General features: G+C 42.1%; 1 protein-coding gene across 3 annotated transcripts in view; it reads right to left on the reverse strand.

The window, feature by feature from the left end:
• LOC309338003 (uncharacterized protein) overlaps window positions 1–20834 on the reverse strand; it is a 138436-nt gene that overhangs the window by 43487 nt on the left and 74115 nt on the right. For 2 of the 3 annotated variants that reach the window (XR_014154569.1, XR_014154571.1), the window contains exons 1-2: window positions 7327–8472; window positions 6309–6817 (exon numbers count right to left, since the gene is read on the reverse strand). The gene's annotated coding sequence lies outside the window, so the exon portion shown is untranslated. Of the gene's footprint in view, window positions 1–6308; window positions 6818–7326; window positions 8473–20834 lie in introns of those variants that run through there. The other variant, XR_014154570.1, reaches the window with a different exon arrangement.

Genomic DNA, 20834 nt, shown 5'->3' on the forward strand with positions numbered 1-20834 from the left:
ACGGTTCCTTTCTGAAAGTCCTCAAAATTTCTCTCCAGAAAATGTTCCTTATCTTGGATTGTTTTTATTTTAATTTTCTTCCCTTTAAAGTTAAAGGACAGCCCTTGTGGGAACACCCATCTGAATGGAGTGTTGTTTTGTTTCAGCAAGTCCACTAAGTCTTTAAATTGAGTCCTCACCTCCAAAAAATATTTAGGAATATCTTTGTAAATCTGTATTTGAGAATTCTTAATAATCAGTGCCTTCTGGAAATGTAGGTTCAGTATTTTATCTCTTTCTTCCTTGGATCTTAAAGTGATTAAACAATCCCTTGGTTTCTTGCCTTGCTTCCTGCCAATCCGGAAGGCTGTAGTTATTACAAATTCATCTTCTTCTCCTTCTAATTCATCAGTCCAAAATTCTTGAAATTTGTCTGTGAGAAATTCCCCAAGGTTGCCCTCTTCCTCCTCTGGTACCAGTCTCAATTTCAGATTCTTGCCTTTCCTCTCCAGTTCCATAAGAGCTAAGGTTGCATCATGTTCATGTACCTTCTTTACAATAGGTACAAATTTTCCCTTGACTTCCTTGGCAGTAATTTTAGCAGTCTCAGCTATTTTCCTTGTTTCCGTACTTTCTTGTATTAAACGATTTATAGACTCTGTGTTAGACGATATTGTCGTTGTGTTCAGGTCCAATCTTGTTAATTCTGTCAATTTCTTAGAGTTCTCTGTAGATTGCTTAGTGAGTACTTCTAAAGATTGATTTATTTTGAGCAGTGCCTGTGTCATAGAATCCATTGATGCTGTTGTTACTTTTTCTTGTCCAGCTGCTGCTCCTGATATAGAGCTTCTTTTCTGAGCCTGCTTTTGAGCTTGCTTTGTTTTGCTTCTTGTTGATATTTCATCCAGTGGCGTGCTCATAACTCAAGGTCGTTCCCACAGGAAAGTTACAAGTGGAAAATCCCAGTTCTTGCTTCAGTACTGCAGTCTCTCTTTTAATCCTCTAGAGGGGGAAATTGTATCCAAGCAGGAATAACAAAGAAACAGGGAAGCAAGTAGCCATACAGTGTCCCAAAGGAAATAAAATCCAACCCAAAGTCCTACTTTGTTGCCATTTAAAAATCTGGGTCTGCCAAGTAAAGTCCCGTTATTATGTTTCAAATATAGTCTTACTTTGTATCCGTAGTCCTCTCTTTTTGACAGTTCGTTTCTAGGCGCTCACCGCTCAGGCAGCCTGATCAAAGGTATCGGCAGCGGAGAGTTTCCCGTTCACAACTTACTTCTTCTAGCGGGTTAAATTGAGCCAATTTTTCCTTCCCCCCTACTCCCGCTCCGTGGGGGGAAGGTCTTTTCAATGTCGGGGTTTAGCAAAGTTCAAATAAAACGTTCCCTTTAAATACAGCTAGCTCTTTTCATTGCTGCGTTAATCGTGCAGTTCCGGGAGGCTGACTTCCTTAATTTTGCCTTTCCCGTTTTCAGCCGAATCTTCTTAAAAATAGTCCTTTTCAAATATTTTGTAATTCCTACTCACAGGTTTTGTTGCCAATCAGTAATTTTCAGGAAGGAATCGGCGCTCTCCGTCAATGGCGACGCGGCTTCGCTCCACAAGCTGGGTTACGATCCTCAGCACCGCACTCACACCCGATGCCGCTCCGGAGCCTTTAAAAAGGCTCCTTCGCAATACCGGGGGGTGCAAAGGTGCCCACCGAATCTCCTTGTTCACAGGCTTCAGCGCCTGTGATTTTAGGGGTCCCCCGCTCGCCGTAGCGGGTCAGACCCGAACCCGTGGAGCAGTCCTGCCTCGGAGCTCAAGGCAAAGACCGCCATTAAGACGCTGGCGCCGACCGGAAGTCCTCTATTTGTCTAAACAATTGGACTCAGTAGCAAAAGGATGGCCTCCATGCCTAAGGGCAGTAGCGGCCACTGCAAGCCTTGTCAAAGAAGCTGATAAATTTACCTTCGGCCAGACGATGTATGTGAATGTACCTCATGCTGTTCTGACACTCATGGAATATAAGGGTAGTTATTGGCTAACGAACCCAAGGATGGCTAGATACCAAGGCCTATTGTGTGAAAATCCCAGGATTCATCTACGAGTAGTGAATATGCTCAATCCAGCGACTTTGCTGCCCCTACCAGAGGTAGATGATGAAGAATCACATGATTGTCTCCAAATAATGGATGAAGTTTATTCCAGTAGACCTGATCTGAAAGATGAACCATTGAAAAATCCAGATGTTGTATATTATACTGATGGTAGCAGTTACCTGCATGAAGGTGCCAGACGAGCAGGATATGCTGTGGTCACCAATGAGGAAGTTGTGGAAGCTGAAGCTTTGCCTGCTGGCACCTCAGCACAAAAAGCTGAACTTATAGGTTTAACTAGAGCTCTGCAATTGGCAGCCGGATGTAAGGCAAACATTTATACTGATTCTAAATATGCCTTCTTAACCCTGCATGCACATGGAGCTCTATGGAAAGAAAGAGGTCTAATCGGAGCCCACGGGAAGGCCTTGAAATATGGACCTGAAGTAGAAATCCTGTTGGAAGCAGTATGGGCTCCAGAACAGATTGCTGTAATGCACTGCAAAGGTCATGGACGAGGAAGGGATCCAATAACCAGAGGAAATCATGCTGCTGACAAAGCACCCCGAGAGGCAGCCCAAAAGCCTGTGGGAGGATTTATAGCAGCCCTCATACCAGAGGTAGTTCCAGAAGAAGTTAAACCTCACTATACCCCAGAAGAGAGGAAGTGGGCTGAACAGGAAGGAGCGGTTGTGAAGGACGGTTGGATGATCCTGCCGGACAATAGGATTTATGTACCTCATCATCTAGCAGGCACAATTGTAAGAAATTATCATGAATCTACTCACCTTGGCGGTACTGCAACCAGAGAGAGTCTCAGTCGAAAGTTGTATATTGTTAATCTATCACAATTAGCAACTTGTATTTCACAGAAATGTGTTCTTTGTGCTAAAAACAATCCCAGGCAGGGACCGGTACAACCTCCTGGAATTCAGCATGTGGGATATGTCCCCATGGAAAGCCTAATTGTGGACTTCACAGAGCTGGTCCCTTCTAAGGGATTCAAGTATCTCCTTGTGTTTGTAGATACTTTTACCGGATGGGTTGAAGCTTTTCCCACCCGAACTGAAAAAGCACGAGAGGTAACTAAGAGACTCCTCACTGAATTGATCCCGAGGTTTGGATTACCTAGATGCATTGGAAGTGATAATGGGCCAGCGTTCATTGATCAAGTAGTACAAGATGTATGTCGAGTCCTACAAGTGAAATGGAGACTGCATGCAGCATATAGGCCTCAGAGTTCAGGGAAAACTGAAAGAATGAATCGGACTCTGAAAACCCAATTGGCAAAATTAACCCAGGAAACGGGATTGGGATGGGTAGATGTGTTACCCATAACACTGTTTCGTGTTCGGTGTGCACCCACAAAAAGACTTAAGTTGTCACCTTTTGAGCTCCTGTATGGGAGGCCGCCCTCCTTTGTTCAGGATATTCCAGCTGACCTTAAACAAATAGGAGACCATGTGACACAGGCAATGTTTTTCCTCCTAGGAAAGGGGCCCCCTGATTTATAGCAGAAAACAATTCTCAAAGTCATAAAAAAGGGAGTTACAGACCTGACCTTGCATGTTGCAAAGTACTAAATTAAGGGTGGATAAATGGGTAAAATAACACCATTTGCCTCCCAGTAAAATGAGCCATATCTTCTTCCTAAGGTTGAAAGGCCAAGAGCAATGGAGAAGCATCTAGCTGGCTGTGAAAGGAGGGGTGTAAACTGAAGAGGCTTCTTTTAAAGCTGTTTTTTACTGAGTTCCTTTTTTACTTTACAAAGGCCTTATTCCTTTTAAAAGGCTACCTATGATAATGTATGAAATATATTAGCTTAAATATATTGGCTTAAATGTAATTATGCAAAGGATTTAAGAAATGCTAGATTCTTATTTCATAGAGTCATATTGCAATAGGAGACCAGAGGGGCAAATGAGCCCAGCCCCCTGCCAGACAGGAGACGCCATCGAGCACTCCTGATATATAGTTGTCAGGCCTTTTTGTTTAGAAACCATCAAATGAAGGAGATCTTTCAATGTTGATGTGAACTCAAGATCCTTGACATCTGTTGAAGATAAAAATTTAAGATTAACCATCTGTTTTAGAAGGCAATAGGGCAAGGAGGGCAAGAGGTGAGCTGGTAATTAAGATTCCTTGTTGAGACATATGTAAGATATATTACTACTTATTTGTCATTTATAGATGTAACAATATATAGCTCTTTGTGTTCCATAAAAGGGCGAGGAAATGGGTGTATCTCTTGTGATTGCCAATAGGAATTTCAACCAGGCTGATTGGACAGAGGCAGCCACAGGAGGAGCAAGGGGGTTGGATTAAGGAAATATAAGTGCTGGCCAGAATGGCAGGAGGCAGGCCAGAGCTTGGTAACCATGTACCACTGAGCCTCTCATGTATTTGTCTGACAAATAAATTACTATTTTAATTTCTCTATTGCTGCGTTGAATATTTCATTCCAGCTAAGCGTTAACCACAAGCAGGGTGCTACACAAGCACAGCATCTCCTGAATATGGGTCTCCCCAAGGCAAAAACCCTTATTGACCAGCGCATGAAGGATATTGAGCAGCAGAATAATCTGGCCTATATTAAGAAATTTAGTGCTTGGTACGCTTATCTGCCCCCCTCCCACTTTGATTTTTGGGCACCTTATTTGTCTACCTTAACCGTTCCAAAACTCAGGCGGGCCTTTACACTGGCCAGACTAAATATGTTACCCTCAGCTGTCCTTGAAGGTAGATATCAAAAAATTTCATTCGAGAACCGGCTCTGCCCCTGTGGAGCTGGCTACGTAGAGACTGTGTCACACATTCTCTTGTCTTGCTCCCTATATAAAGATCTCAGGGACGAGACCATCACGCCACTCCTATCTGCCATCCCGGGCCGCTCTTGTCAAGCCAAATTGTTCTCACTCCTAGCCGACCAGAACAGCTCGACAACAGAGAAGGCTGCCAAATTTATCAAGAGAGCAATGAGACTGAGAGCTGCTATCTGAATGACATTAGTGTCGTCACCCGGATTCCTCGCCTAGGATCTTATTATTATTATCTTTACATTTTATTATTATTATTTTATTACCTCTGCCAAGTTTTAAGTTCTGAGATTATTAATTTATCTGCATCTGGTTATAATTATCTTTCTCCCTGTCCTGACCATCCCTCCAAGGTTATATTTATATTTATAATCTTTCAATTTGGCTGGTCTATTCACTTAACCAACCTGGAACAATCTACCAGAGAAAAGGCCGCCGCCCTTGGCACAGAGGGTCATGGATGAATGATAATCCAGCTTCTACCTATCACAATAAGCAAGGGTCAGATCAGTCCTCCTTCGCTAAAAAAACTCCAGCTGATTCCTGAACCTTGTAAGGGTGCAGACACTCAGCTGCATCCAGCCACTTGGGTGGCGTATAAATCATAAAATTATGATGATGATTATTACTGCTCCTGGGATTTTTTTCTGCACAGTTGAAAAGCCTATATCTTACAGGTTGTTAATGCAAGAAGAGAAAAATTAGCAGATAATGCACCCACAGAACCACATAACTGGCAACTATGTCAGTCTTCATTCCATTCTACTGAAGGTTCCCCTATGCTTTCAACATCTGCTAATCAGAATTACAGCTGTTCTGAGCTTCAGAAATAGATTGTCATTTGTGCCCTCTCTGAGAATGGTATTTTCTGGAATCTCCCCAGTAGTGTTGCCAATGTGTCTTGCTCAGCTCACACCCAAATTTGCTGGCTATAGTCTTTCTCAGTTATCAGCCAGGTGAGGAGGGGGTAAGGCCCACCCATTTGGCCAGGGGAAACAATATCTTCATTGGCTATGAAACTTGCTGGGTTAGGTCCGTAATGGAATCCTTCATCAGATTTCTACTCTTCCTAGATCCAGGACCTCTGGAATTAGAATGGACTTGGGGATCATGCACGCTAACTCTTCTAAACTCACAGCAATATAAATGACCACCATGGAACCTGCCTTGTGGCTCAGTCTGTATCCTGAACATTTCTGCTTTTGCAAAAGCCATGTATTCAATTTCAATTTCAATATTAAATATATTGTTAAATACTTTCCTCCTCCACCACCCCTTTTTAAGCAGCCAGATAGGAGAGGGAGCAGCCAATTCATACTGTTGTTCCACCTACAGCAGTTTCTCAGGGTCTCCGGCAGGGGAAATACCTGGGACTGAACCTGAGACCTTCTTCATTTGCAGCAGATGCTCCCTCCCTGTGCCCTCTTACCTGCAACAACATGGAAGAGGATGAAGACCAGAGTAAAGCTCAGGTAGAGGAATCTCATGGCAGCAGTTTCCTGTGAGATCTCTGCCAAAGGGAAGGCACTCTAAGGCAGAAGGAAGAGGAGTTTGGATGGAACAAGGAGGTTCTCTCTACTTATAGTGTTGCAGTGCCAAATCCGGTAACTGTCAGCATAGCATCTGAACCCTCCAGGCCCCTTTCTCTTAAATCATCCTAAGTCATTTATTTATCTTGCACATCATCCTAAGATTTACCCACACAATCACCTTTCTCATATATTGACAATCTGCCCTGTGCTCCAGGCTACAAACCGGTATTACGTGCAACTCTCAGCATCCAAACTCTTCTCTCTTAACTCACCCTATGCAATTTATTCATCTTGGAGAACTTCCTAATATTTACCTGCAGAACAGCCTTTCTCCTGCTGTTTTCTTTCCATATCAGTTAACAGATTTCCTGTCATCTCACAAAAGCTATTGCCAGCTTCACAGAGCCTGGATAGAAAGGAAGTGGAATTTCGGGTAAGAGCTCGGCTGTAATGCCGTTTGATACAACCTCTTTGGGTTGGACTGTTCAGTTTGACTGCAGTAGCCATACCTACCAAGAAAGAAACTTTTCAGTGTGCTTTTCTCCTGGTCTGTACCTTTTTGAATGCATTTAGCTTAACATGCTTGTTTTTGTGATTCATGTAGTTTTATGTCCATTGCTGCCATTATAGGCTTCCCACACAAACACCCACACAAATCAATGACTTCATCCCATCATTCATAAGTTATAAACATAAGCAAGAACAAGAAATGTAAGAATTAAGAAAAAGAAAGAAACCACCAAGAAGATATAAGGAGACAACTCTTAGCAGAAACATTGTTTAAATTGTTTTGATCAGTTGTACTCTGCTTTTCAGTCAAAAGGTTCCCAGAGTGGCTTATGTACAATTTAAAAAAAACATAAAAGAAACATGGCACCGGAAGGGAAAAGGGATACAAAAACCTGAACTGCTTACCAATTTGTAGACAAGAGTCAGCTTGACCTCCAGCAAAAGCAGATGCCATGAGCCCTACTTCCTATCTCTCCCCAAGAGGCAGTCTGGTGGAGCGGTCCATTAGGAGGTCCATCTTTCCTGCACTGCTTGCATCTCCCCTGGGTGCCTGTGCACTTTCCTTCCTTGGAGGTTTATAAGCAGAGGTTGGGTGGTCATCTGTCATGGATGCATTAGCTGAGATTCCTGCATTGCAGAGGTTGGAGTAGATGAGCCTTCGAGTCTCTTCATGAGAAATGTTGCTTTTTCTGATTGCTTTTCCAGACTAAATAATGCTTTTAATTATTGCTTTTTTCTTCATTCTGATTTCCTGATCTACACTCTACATCTTCACTGGAGTAAGCAGAAGAAGGACTTTGCTCCTGCTAAAGGAAATAGTGATCAATCACTTTATATATCAGAGTAGCTGATAATACACTCAGAGCATATTTACCTGAGTTAAAGAGATCTGAATGTAATAGATAAATAAAGAAGGTCCCTCTAAACCTGACCCAAAAATGATGATGTTGACCACAGCTTCAGTCAAATAAGGACTTTCCATGCCTGTCCATCAAAATCAGTGACCGTGTTGCTGTCCAGGAAAAGGTGTCTCCTGAACTGAGGGCTATGGTAAGGCCAGGCAAAACTGGGGGGAAGCCCAGTTTACCGTAATTTCTTGCAGGAATATCCTCAGACAACCAAACATTAACACAGGGAACATGGATGGATTGTTAGATAACAAAATCTCAGACCCTCCAACATTCGGCCAATTAAACTTGGGACGTGCGTCTTTCAGTGCCATACTCCCGGGCAAATGAGCTCAGGCTTCCCCTCTCCAACTCACTGTCATGGTCTCCTCCTCCTCCAGTGGGGGCAGCACTGGGCAGAGGAAGCATGGCTAATGGGTCCAGTGGGGGCAACCTGACCTGCATCACCAGCAGCTCCCCCTCCTCCATCTCCATGGGCTCCAGCACAGCCACCTTTTTTCAACCAAAGACATTCATCTGGGTGCTGAACTTTCAAAGGAGCTGAGCATCAAAAAAGGGACATCCAATCAGAAGCTAGGATAGCTTCTGTAAACCTGGGATGTCCCAATTGAATCAAGACTGTTGATGGATACGCAATCTCCGTTTCTAGTCGTTTTGACCTCAGGCATAGCGGACTACTGACGCTTCGATTGTTGTTGGACTACAATTCCCAGCAGTATAAACTGGGAACACATAGGCTCATGAGAGAAATTGATACACATCCCGTTGAGTTCCTTGGGAGAAAGTTGGGAGAGAATTGTCTAAACAAATAAATTAAAAGTGGTCTGGATATGTGTTCCTATGTGTTGAACTTTAGATATCCTTTTCTGCTCGTATTTTATATTACTTCGCATCTGCAATTATACTTGGCTATGTATGTTAATTAAAGATGAAAAGAACGAAAGACCCAGATCAAGAGTGAACCTGAGATCTTGATCATTAGGCAACCATAGCGCTCATGACTCTTCATTTTCTTCCCTACCTCCCATCTCACAATCCCTGGCACCTCTCTAAGTTCCGGCTCTAATTCAGAGATTCCTGAAACTCCCCCTTCAGAAAATTCTTAGTCCTTCTCAGAGTACACCCATGAAAATCACTGAAACTGGGGTGCATTCAGCAGCATTAAATACCACTCTCAATGACCTATTGGCACCTACAAGGAAATAACTCCTTAAAAATCAGCTCTAGTTAGGTCATGGCTCCAGTCTGGGTTGAGTTCAGCCTATCCCACCCATGTTCACATAACCAACTTGGCAACATAACCCAAGATCTGCCTGGGTGCATGAAAAGCAATGCCTGCAGTTATCTGCTCCTGCGACTTGGGGATGAGGACTTCTGTCAAGAGGGATCATGGGCAGATATGATGCGCTTCCACTGGAGGCGGGTCATATTTAGCCAGAGATGCTTTTTAAAAAAATGAAAAAATACAATTTCGCAATTGCAGTTTAATTTGCGTTTAATTAGATGAACTTTATTTCATTGCCTGAATAGAATAGACTTTATTTGCATAGCCGACAGGCCATAGCATCAAAGAACAAACACCAACAAAGATACATTACGAATATAGTTACCATAAAATCTTATGACCAATTAAAATCCTAGGTAGAAGCTGGATTATCGTTCATCCATGACCCTCTGTCCCATGGGCGGTGGCCTTTTCTGTGGTAGATTGTTCCAGGTCGGTTAACTGAATAGACCAGCCAAATTGAAAGATTCACAAATGGATTGATCAGAACCACTTCCACAAGCAATGATCCAGAAGAATCAGAGTAGCAATCAGGCATTCACACCTATGGATGTGATGTGGGCTGTTCACTGATGTCATTGAAGGGAACAGCATTGTGCATTGAAGCCACAGTAAACTGGAAGATTTAGACCAGACGGGCAGCGTTTGGTGATTCCCTTCTGGCAGAACCCTCCATTTCCTCACACACTGATGATTATCCTGAATAAAAGAAAGAAGGAAATCTGTAATCGATTGCACTTTCATGAGCCTGGAGTCAGATAGCTCACCTTCAGGAGATGAGGGAGGATCATAAAATTGTAGTGCTGGAAGGACTCAATGGAACATTTAAGGAATCTGTAGCAGAAAGGAAGAGGACATGCAGGCTCAGCCCCAGAAGACCTCTCAGAGGAATTTGCAAGATCAATGGCAACACCCCCTGGCCAATCCTGGATGTCAGGATGACAGTCACTGACTGAGGACTCCACCGCACAAAGACCCAGGGAGACCTGAGGATCCCACACTCCATTGATGTAGGAGGTGATGGAAAAGGCTGGACCCTCAAAGTGACACAGAATCTTGCAGGAAAGGTGGTGCTAACTATTATTTTATCTTTTATGCTGATATTTATATTGCACCTTTCTTCCAAGGAGCTCCATGTGGCGGAGATAATTCTCTCGGCTCCATTTTATCTTTACAACCACCCTGTAAGATAGTTTAGGCTGAGAGGCAGTGACTGGCCAAAGGTGAGCTTCCCAGCCAAGTGGGGACTAGAACCCTGATCTGCCAGGTCCTCCTCCAGCACTCTAACCACCACACCACACTGTTTCCTATTAGGCTGCTGCTGCTGGTGGTGGTGGTGGTGCTGCTGCTGCTGCTGCTACAAAATAAAGCACCCACTTCAGCCCATTCTGAGGGCAGCCTGCACCCTGTCTCCTTTTGCCCCCAGTTTTGCCTGGCCTTGCCATAGCACAGAGCCCACACACACCTTCTCCTGGACAGAAAGATGGTCACTGATTTAGATGGACAGGCATGGAGAGGAAAGTGCTGATTTGACTGAAGCTCTGGTCAATAGCATCATATTTTTGATAGAATGGTCATGTTCAGAGAGATGTTATTTATTTATCTACTGTATTTTTATTTCTTTTGCCGAAAAGGAAAAAAAGAAAAACAAAGTAATGGTTCACCCGGACTTACATATAGCAATTTTGAAACAGGAAGAGGAAACAGCCCTTGATCTTAGACTTATAATCAAAAAAGGCATGGAACAAAAAAATATTTTCAAATAAATAGCATACTAAAAATAGTTTAATTTGAATGGTTCTATATGAAGTGCTTAGATGAAGTAATATTTGTGATCCAGTTTCCTTTGGGAAGAAGAACAGGATAAAAATTGAAGTAATAAATAAACCTTCGTAAATAAAAATTTGTTTAGTTTGTTTTATAGGGGGGGGGATAAGATTTGGAGGAGAAGGAAATAATCATACTAAAATGTGAGTTATTAGCAGCAAGTTCAGTGAATGAACAGTTGGATGGAGAGTCAAAAGTGACCTGGAGACCAACTAGTCCCACCCTTGCTCAATGCAAGATCTTCAATGACAAGATCCCTCATAAATTGTCCCTCAAAACCTGCTTCTCTGTCATTTCCACCCCTTTGGTTCTAGCTCCCATTGCTTGGTCCCTGCTCCTGCCAACCTAGCAGTTCCAAAGCACGTCAAAGTGTTAGTAGATAAATAGGTACCACTCCGGTGGGAAGGTAAACAGCATTTCCATGTGCTGCCCTCGTTCGTCAGAAGTGGCTTAGTCATGCTGGCAACATGACCCGGAAGATGCACACTGGCTCCCTCGTCCAGTAAAGCGAGATGAGCGCCGCAACCCCAGAGTCATCCACGACTGGACCTAACCTTTACCTTTTATAGAAGGGGAGAAAAATTTGCAGATAAAGTACTTAAAGACCCACATAGCTGGTCTCTATGTCAGCCTTCATTCCATTTTTCTGAAGGTTTCAGGACGTGTCAGTCAGAATTACAGCTGTTCTAAACCTCAGAAATAATTTCCCATTTGTATCCTCCCCTGATATTCACAAGGGCTTCCCCCCCCCAAAAAAAATAATAATAATCACAAACTGGTGCCAGAATATGGTGGATTGATCTCAATGCTGAAGTGAGAGAAACCAAAATAGATGGATTGGTCTGAGCTGTGAAGCAGTTTCCCAGATTTCTGGCAGAGGGATTGAACCTGAGACCTTCTGCATACACTACAGCCCCCCCCCCCCCCCGCCGAGTTTGAGCTTCCCTCTTACCTGCAACAATGTGGAAGAGGATGAAGACCAGAGCAAAGCTCAGGAAAAGGAACCTCTTGGCTGCAGTTTCCTCTGAGATCTCTGCCAAAGGGAAGATGCTCTAAGGCAGAAGGAAGAGGTGTTTGGATGGAACAAGGAGGTTCTCTTTACTTATAGTGCTGCCGTGCCAAAGAGATGTTGAAACATACCTTTGGGGAAAGCTGCAAACAGGTATTTCCAGCAACTGTCAGCATCTGAACCCTCCAGGCACTTGTCTCTTAACTCATTGTAGAACATTTATTTATCTTTATATTTATTTACCCGCAGAACCACCTTTCTCTTTTTTAAAAAAAATATTTTTTATTAACAATTTTTTGTTTAAATCACAATGCCAATAAAACAATACAATATCACATCTCTTGACATAAATCTTTTCACTTCTTTGGACTCCCTCACATCTCCCGCTCCTGCGTTCCTGGTTGTAATTTTATTCAGCAAATTTATCCCCTTATTTTTAATCTTCAAAATTAATTTTCCAATGTTATATCTCTAATTTTGACTGTCATTTTATTCAGATCTTAAAAAATTTAGATATAACCAACATATTCCAAAAATTTTATCTTTTCTTAAATTTATCTTATCTTCCTAATTCACTTCCTTAATCTCAATGGTGCCAAGTTGTTTATACTCTAGCATCCTTCTTAACATTCATACAATTTGCAATATTTTTGTAAATAAATCTTATATTTCTTCCAATCTTCTTCCACCGTCTCCTCTCCCAGGTCTCGGATTCTGCCGGTCATCTCAGCCAGTTCCATGTAGTCTATCAGTTGCATCTGCCACTCTTCCAGTGTGGGTAGATCTTGTGTTTTCCAGTGCCTGGCGACAAGTATCCGTGCTGCTGTTGTTGCATACATAAAAAATGTTCGATCCTTCTTTAACACATCCTGGCCGACTATACCCAAAAGAAAGGCCTCTGGTTTCTTAGGGAAGGTATACTTAAATACCTTTTTCAACTCATTATATATCATTTCCCAGAAAGCCTTCACTCTAGGGCAAGTCCACCAGAGGTGAAAGAATGTTCCTTCATTTTCCTTGCACTTCCAACATTTGTTATCAGACAAGTGGTATATTTTTGCAAGTTTGACTGGGGTCAAATACCATCTATATATCATTTTCATAACATTTTCTTTCAAAACATTACATGCAGTAAACTTCAGCCCAGTAGTCCACAACCTCTCCCAGTCCTCAAACATAATATTATATCCAATGTCCTGTGCCCACTTTATCATAGCCGATTTAACCATTTCATCTTGTGTGTTCCACTTCAGCAACAAGTTATACATTTTTGAAAGTACTTTAGTCTTAGGCTCTAACAATTCCGTTTCTAGCTTCGATTTTTCCACCTGGAATCCTAACTTTTTATCAAGTTTAAAAACTTCTTTAATCTGAGCATAATGTAACCAGTCTCGCACTTTGTCTTTCATTTTCTCCTGACTCTGCAATTTCCAATTGTCTCCATCCTTTTCTAATATTTCCCAATACTTTGGCCATTTGGCCTCCATATTGAGTCTTTTCCGGGCCTTAGCTTCCAATGGTGAAAGCCACCTTGGAGTTTTATTTTCCAATAAGTCTTTGTATTTTATCCAGACATTAAACACTGCTTTTCTGACAATATGGTTCTTGAAAATCTTATTGATCTTAACCTTGTCATACCATAAATATGCATGCCACCCAAAAGCATTATTAAAACCTTCCAAATCTAATACGTCAGTGTCCTCGAGAAGTAGCCAATCTTTTAGCCAGCAGAAAGCTGCGGCCTCATAGTACAACTTTAAGTCTGGCAGGGCAAAGCCCCCCTCTTTCTTTAGCATCAGTTAATATCTTAAACTTAATTCTGGGCTTTTTGCCCTGCCAGACAAATTTAGAGATATCTCTCTGCCACTTCCGAAAGCACTCTGTTTTGTCCACAACTTGCAAAGTTTGAAACAAAAACAACATTTTTGGCAATACATTCATCTTAATAGCAGCAATTCGGCCTAACAAGGAAAGTTTCAGTCTTGTCCAACTTTCTAAATCTCTCTTAATTTCTGACCAACATTTCTCATAGTTGTCCTTAAATAAACTCAATTTTTTTGCTGTTAAATTTACCCCTAGGTATTTTACTTTTTTAACCACATTTAACTCTGTCTCTTTCTGAAACCTTTCTGACTCTGTAGCTGTCAAGTTTTTTTCCAAAACCTTAGTTTTTTGCTTATTTAATTTAAATCCCGCCACCCGACCAAACTCTTGAATCAATTGTAATACTCTTTTCGTACTAGATTCTGGCTCCTGTAAAGTCAAAACCAGGTCATCTGCAAAAGCTTTAAGTTTGTACTGTTTCGCTCCGACCTGTATTCCTTCAACCAACCGCTCTCCTCTAATCATGTTCAAGAGCACCTCCAGAACAGAAATAAATAACAAAGGGGAGATAGGGCAGCCTTGTCGTGTTCCTTTTTCAATTTTAAGCTCTTCTGTCACCACATTGTTAACTATCAGTTTAGCCTTTTGTTCTGAATAAATTGCATCTATCCCATTTTCAAATCCCCGTCCCACTCCCATCCCTTCCAAATTTTTCTTCATAAATTTCCAGGAAATGTTGTCAAAGGCCTTCTCCACATCTATAAAGATTAGCACAGCTTTTGTATTAATATTTGTTTGCAGAAGTTCCAAAATGTCAATAATGTTCCTTGTATTAGCATACAAATGTCTGCCTGGGAGAAAGCCAGCCTGGTCCTTATGAATTACTTCATTTAGAACTTTTTAAAATCTATTTGCTAAAGTGTCCGCAAAGATTTTGTAATCCACATTTAAAAGGGAGATGGGACGGTAGTTCTTAAGTTGTGTCTTTTCAGTTTCTGATTTAGGTATCAACGTGATGAAGGCCTCTTTCCACGTTTCCGGCGCCCTTTTCCCTTCCAAAATTTCGTTGCCTACCTCCATCAATGGTTGTATCAGATAATCTTTCAATGTCTTATAATACTTGGAGGTAAGGCCGTCAGGTCCTGGGGATTTGCCCAATTGCATGTTCTGGATGGCTTGTTCAATCTCTTGTCTTGTTATTTCAGAGTTCAGGATTGATCTGTTATCTTGTGACAGTTTTGGTAGTCCATTCTTTTTCAAAAATTGTTCTATCTCAACCTCATCTTGTGGCCCTTGGGTATACAATTGTTTGAAGCAGAACCACCTTTCTCCTATATTCACAATCTGTCCTGTGCTCCAGGCTCTGCTGTTTTATTTCCATAACAATTTACATGAATTTATTTCCATAACAATTAACATGTAATCTCATGAAAGCTGCTGCCAACTTCACAGCACCTAAATGGAAAGGAAGTGGAATGTCCCTTAAGAGCTTTGCTGTAATGCAGTTTGAAGCAACCTCTTTTGTTTTGTTTTTTTAAAAAATGATATTTATTAAGAGTTTAGAGATTACAGAAAGGAGAAAAAGAAAACAAACAGCAAAAAAATTAACAACGTATACATTACAATATATAAGAAATAAATAGAAGAAAAAAATAGAAAGAAAAATACAGCAATAACAATAAAAAAATAAAAAATAAAACACACATCCAATATTCCATCTCTTTATCTTTCATTTACTTGTTTCATCGACCTCCTCACACCTTCCTTTTTGTATTCTAGTTTAATTATTTGTTTCAGCAAAGTCTTTCCATCTTTCTCAATTTTTATTGGATAATTTATCTTAACAGTCTAACCTATCAATTAACTCAGCAAATCCTTTTCCTCTTTCACAATATTCTGTCATTCAATTTACCTTAATTTATTTTAACCTTATCTTACGATAAAATACCTTAAATCCTAGAACTTAATACTTATTTATACATAACTCCTAATATCATTTCTACTAAAGCCAAATGATTTCATTCCACCATTTTTCCTAGTTCCCAAAATAAATTTTACCCTAATTCCCAAAATAAAATTTTAAAGCTTTCTTCCAATCTTCATCCAACGTCTCTTCTTCCTGGTCTCGGGTTATGTCAGACCTTACTGTCCATTCCATCTAGTCCATCAACCTGGTAGTCTTATGTCCAAGGCTCTTAAGTCTTTTCCATGTCCCTTCTGCAGTTCTTCTTCTTGTTTATACCAGCACTTTGCCTTGTCTTTTGTTGGTCTCTTTCTTAATTTCTTTCCTTTCTCATTGAGGAGTAGGTCTCGGGGAAACTCCAACCCCAAAATATCTCCATCTCCCCTCAACAGCCCATTCCCCACAGTCCCATTCCCCACAGTCAACCGGGTAGTCCAGAAAATATTTAAATGCATGTTTCAAAGTCCCTCCAAAATTAAGGACCCCCACAACTCCAGACCCCCTCCCCGGCCCACTCCAGGTTCAATCTTCAAGAACAGTGGCTTATGCTCCTGCAGGGCCTCGGTTTTATCCATTTGTGTTACTTGAGGTTCAGCAGCAACCTCCTCCATTGTCTTCTGCATTTGCACTTGCCCTGTCAAAACAGGTTCCTGGGTTGGGTCCTGAGTGGTTTCTATATAAGTATTCACTGTGTGTCCAAAATTTTGAACTGCAGCAGTCATCAAATTCATCTTCTCATGCATCTGCTCCAGCAAAGCGCTTGTCTTCCAAAAAGCAAGCACCAAAACTTCTTCTATATCCATTTTTGTTCAAGGTCAGAGTCTGGTCTCACGATCCTGATCTCCACAGCTGTGAAATCCCCAGATCGACTCCAGCAACAATTTAACAAGCTCCCTCTAGAGGGAACAATTTCCATTTGTATCCATCTTTTGAAGGCAAGTCCAGCAAAAGGAAGTTACTTTCATTTTTCAAATTTTTGTTTCTTTTAAATGCAAAAGGTAACTTTGGAGTCAATTTGTTTCTCTTCTTTAACTATCTGTCAAAAAACGTTCCATTCACAGTTGATGGGCTTCCCCAAAAGTTTCTGTCTCTGACACCCCGTTCCCAGGTTTGAGACGGTGGAAATTTATCTTTCTTTACTCTCTCTCTGCAGGCTTAAACAATCAAAATTCCCCCTCTTTTCCCCTGCTTCCAAGAGGGGTTTTGATGGTTAAAAATGAAGGAAATTTAGGTCTTTATATACAACTTTCCAGACTTTGGCTTGCACAATTTTTGCTTCAGTCTATATACAAAAAGCGGAAGGCGGACTTCCTGTTTAGACCTTCCCGCTTCAATGCCAAATTAAAGTGTTTCTTAATCCAATTTTCCGTTCTACTCACGGGTACTTGTTTAGAGTTCAATTGTCAACAGGGAAAAGTCAGTGCTCTCCGGCAACGGCTGTGTGGCTTCACTCCGTAAAAATAGCGGTCGATTCAAGACACCGCGCTGCTCACCCCACATCGCTTCGGATCCCCGAAAAAGGGGTTTCCCTGCGAGTAGGGGAGGTGCTCCTGGTGTCAGCCGAATCCCATGTTCCCAGGCCTTCTCCGCCTGGGATTTTTAAGGGGTCTCCGCCTTCACCGTGGCGGCAAGACCTGATTTTCGCGGAGCGGGTTCCTCTGAGTCAGAGGAATTCCGCCATTGCGGATGGCGCTAACCCGGAGGTCTGAAGCAACCTCTTTTGATTGGATGGTTCAGTTCGACTGCAATTGCAATACCTACCAAGAAAGAAACTTTTCAGTGTGCCTTTCTCCTGATCTGCACAGTTTTAGATGCATTTTGCTTAATATGCTTGTTTTTGTGATGCACAAGGTTTTATGTACACTTTCCCAGTTATGCAGTTTAAAATAAATAAATAAATAAGATAGTGATTTTACTCCATTCTCCATAAGAAGATTTCACCATCACTAAAATCTTGCCAAATCTGACCCTCAGTTCGAAGGCTCTGAATGGAAGGAAATCCCTAACAGACCACAATCATTGTGTTACAAAACATCTGGGGGACACCAGGCTGTCAAAGGCTGCTTGAACAAGTCTATATTCTGGTCATCCTTTCTTCCTAAGCAAAGAACATCCTCACAGCCTAACCCTTTCTTCATAAAAGAGGTTAGTGAAATATACTCGGTGTCAAGAGTGGATTTCATGCTCTTTATGGATGATGAAATAAAATTACTATTTTGTTTTTCTTAAAAAACAGCATAATGGATAAAGTGTACATATAACCTTGTGCATCACCAAAACAAGCATATTAAGCAAAATGCATCTAAAAATGTGCAGATCAGGAGAAAAGCACACTGAAAAGTTTCTTTGTTGGTAGGTATTGTGATTGCAGTTGAACTGAACAGTCCAAGCACAAGAGTTTGCATCAAACTGCATTACAGCAAAGCTCTTAACTCACATTCCACTTCCCTTTCATTTAGGTGCTGTGAAGTTGTAATCAGGAGATTACAGGAAATCTGTTAATTGTTATGGAAATAAAACAGCATGGCCTGGAGCGCAGGACAGATTGTGAACATATAAGAAAGTTGGTTCTGCGGGTAAATAAATATAAAGATAAATAATTGCTCTACGATGAGTTAAGAGACAAGGCCTGGAGGGTTCAGATGCTGACAGTTGCTGTAAATACCTGTTTGCAGCTTTCCCCAAAGGTATGTTTTAATATCTCTTTGGCACGGCAGCACTATAAGTAAAGAGAACCTCCTTGTTCCATCCAAACACCTCTTCCTTCTGCCTTAGAGTGCCTTCCCTTTGGCAGAGATCCCAGAGGAAACTGCAGCCAAGAGGTTCCTCTACCTGAGCTTTGCTCTGGTCTTCATCCTCTTCCACGTTGTTGCAGGTAAGAGGGCAGCTCAAGCTCAGGGTGGGCGGTAGCATCTGCTGCAAATGCAGGTCTCAGGTTCAATTGCAGGTGTTTCCGCAAAGTGCTGGGTTTTCCCCCGCCAGAGACCCTGGAGATCAGCTGCCTCTCAGTGTACACTAGTGTGACTGCGTATAAGAGAGCTTCCTATCCTGTGTGGCTGCCAAAATAGGGATGGTGAAGAAGGAAAACATTTCACAATAAAACTGAATTTGAATAAATGACTTTTGCGAAAGCAGCAACGTGCAGGCTACAGACTGAGGCACTCCAGGTTCCATCGTGGTCATTTATATTGTTCAGGTAGGTAGCCATGTTGGTCTGACGCAGTCAAAACAAATAAATAAAAAACTAAACAATTGTCCAGAAGCGCCTTAGAGACCAACTAAGTTTGTTCTGGGTATAAGCTTTCGTGTGCATGCACACTTCTTCAGATACAGATATACTGTTGTGAGTTTGGAGGGGTTAGTGTGCATGATGCCCAAGTCCTTTCTGATTGCTGGATTCAGCAAGGGTAGAAATCTAATGGAGGATTTCATTGTTGAACTAGTCAGACAAGCTTCTTTGTGAGAGAATGACCACCATAGTCGCCACCTAATGACCCAATGAGTATAACCAAAGAAGTGATGGTGTTCTCTGGGGCAAATGGGTGGGCCTTTCCTCCTCCTCACCTGGCTGGTAGCGAGAAAGGCAGTAGCCAGCACAGTTGGTTGTGAGCTGAAGAATATGTAGGCTGCAGGCAGAAGCCAGAGAGGGAGAGCTGTCTGGCTTTTCTCTGCCACCTGACTCACCCAGATCAATGCAGGGCATACATCCTAGTGGGACTGAATGTGCTCCCATCAGCAGTACTGTTAAGTTGTGGGCAAACATATCAGACGACACAGCGATTCTTCAAACAGCTCTTGTTTATTCAAAGGCCAGAGCAGAACTGAACTGAAGAGCTCAATCAGCCTGCTTATATAGAGCTCCAGAACAATGTAACTGTAGCAACTTTCAAAAACTATCCAATCACTGAACATCACTTTCGATCCTTCATTTGCATAACTATCTACAGTATCCCCCTGCTGGCCCAGGGTGAGAACTTCAGTACATAACAAATACTACAGAGGAGATTCCAGAAAATATCCCTTTCAGAGAGACTATGCCCCTGTGGAGAGATCATATGGAATCAGTTTTGGCATGCTCCCTTCCCCCCCCCCCACGTGCAGGGGAGGGGCCCAGGACACGTGACGTCACTAAGGTTTGTGCGCATGGCCGCTGCAGAACTTAGTTTGGTGGACCCAGTCCTTTCCTTGAAGAATCATAGAATCATAGAATCATAGAGTTGGAAGAGACCACAAGGGCCATCGAGTCCAACCCCCTGCCAAGCAGGAAACACCATCAAAGCACTCCTGACATATGGTTGTCAAGCCTTTGCTTAAAGACCTCCAAAGAAGGAGACTCCACCACACTCGCTTCGGCAGCACATATACTAAAAAAAAAAGTTCCTCCTAATGTTTAGGTGGAATCTTTTTTCTTGTAGTTTGGAACCATTGCTCCATGTCCGCTTCTCTGGAGCAGCAGAAAACAACCTTTCTCCCTCCTCTATGTGACATCCTTTTATATATTTGAACATGGCTATCATATCACCCCTTAACCTCCTCTTCTCCAGGCTAAACATGCCCAGCTCCCTTAGCCGTTCCTCATAAGGCATCGTTTCCAGGCCTTTGACCATTTTGGTTGCCCTCCTCTGGACATGTTTCAATTTGTCAGTGTCCTTCTTGAACTGTGGTGCCCAGAACTGGACACAGTACTCCAGGTGAGGTCTGACCAGAGCAGAATACAGTGGCACTATTACTTCGCTTGATCTAGATGCTATACTCCTATTGATGCAGCCCAGAATTGCATTGGCTTTTTTAGCTGCTGCGTCACACTGTTGGCTCATGTCTAGTTTGTGGTCAACCAAGACTCCTAGATCCTTTTCACATGTACTGCTCTCAAGCCAGGTGTCACCCATCTTGTATTTGTGCCTCTCATTTTTTTTTGCCCAAGTGCAATACTTTACATTTCTCCCTGTTAAAATTCATCTTGTTTGTTTTGGCCCAGTTCTCTAATCTGTCAAGGTCATTTTGAAGTGTGATCCTGTCCTCTGGGGTGTTAGCCACCCCTCCCAGTTTGGTGTCATCTGCAAATTTGATCAGGATGCCCTTGAGTCCATCATCCAA

This window comes from Podarcis erhardii (assembly GCF_964252035.2).
Source record: "Podarcis erhardii genome assembly, chromosome: 3".
Taxonomy (NCBI): domain Eukaryota; kingdom Metazoa; phylum Chordata; class Lepidosauria; order Squamata; family Lacertidae; genus Podarcis; species Podarcis erhardii.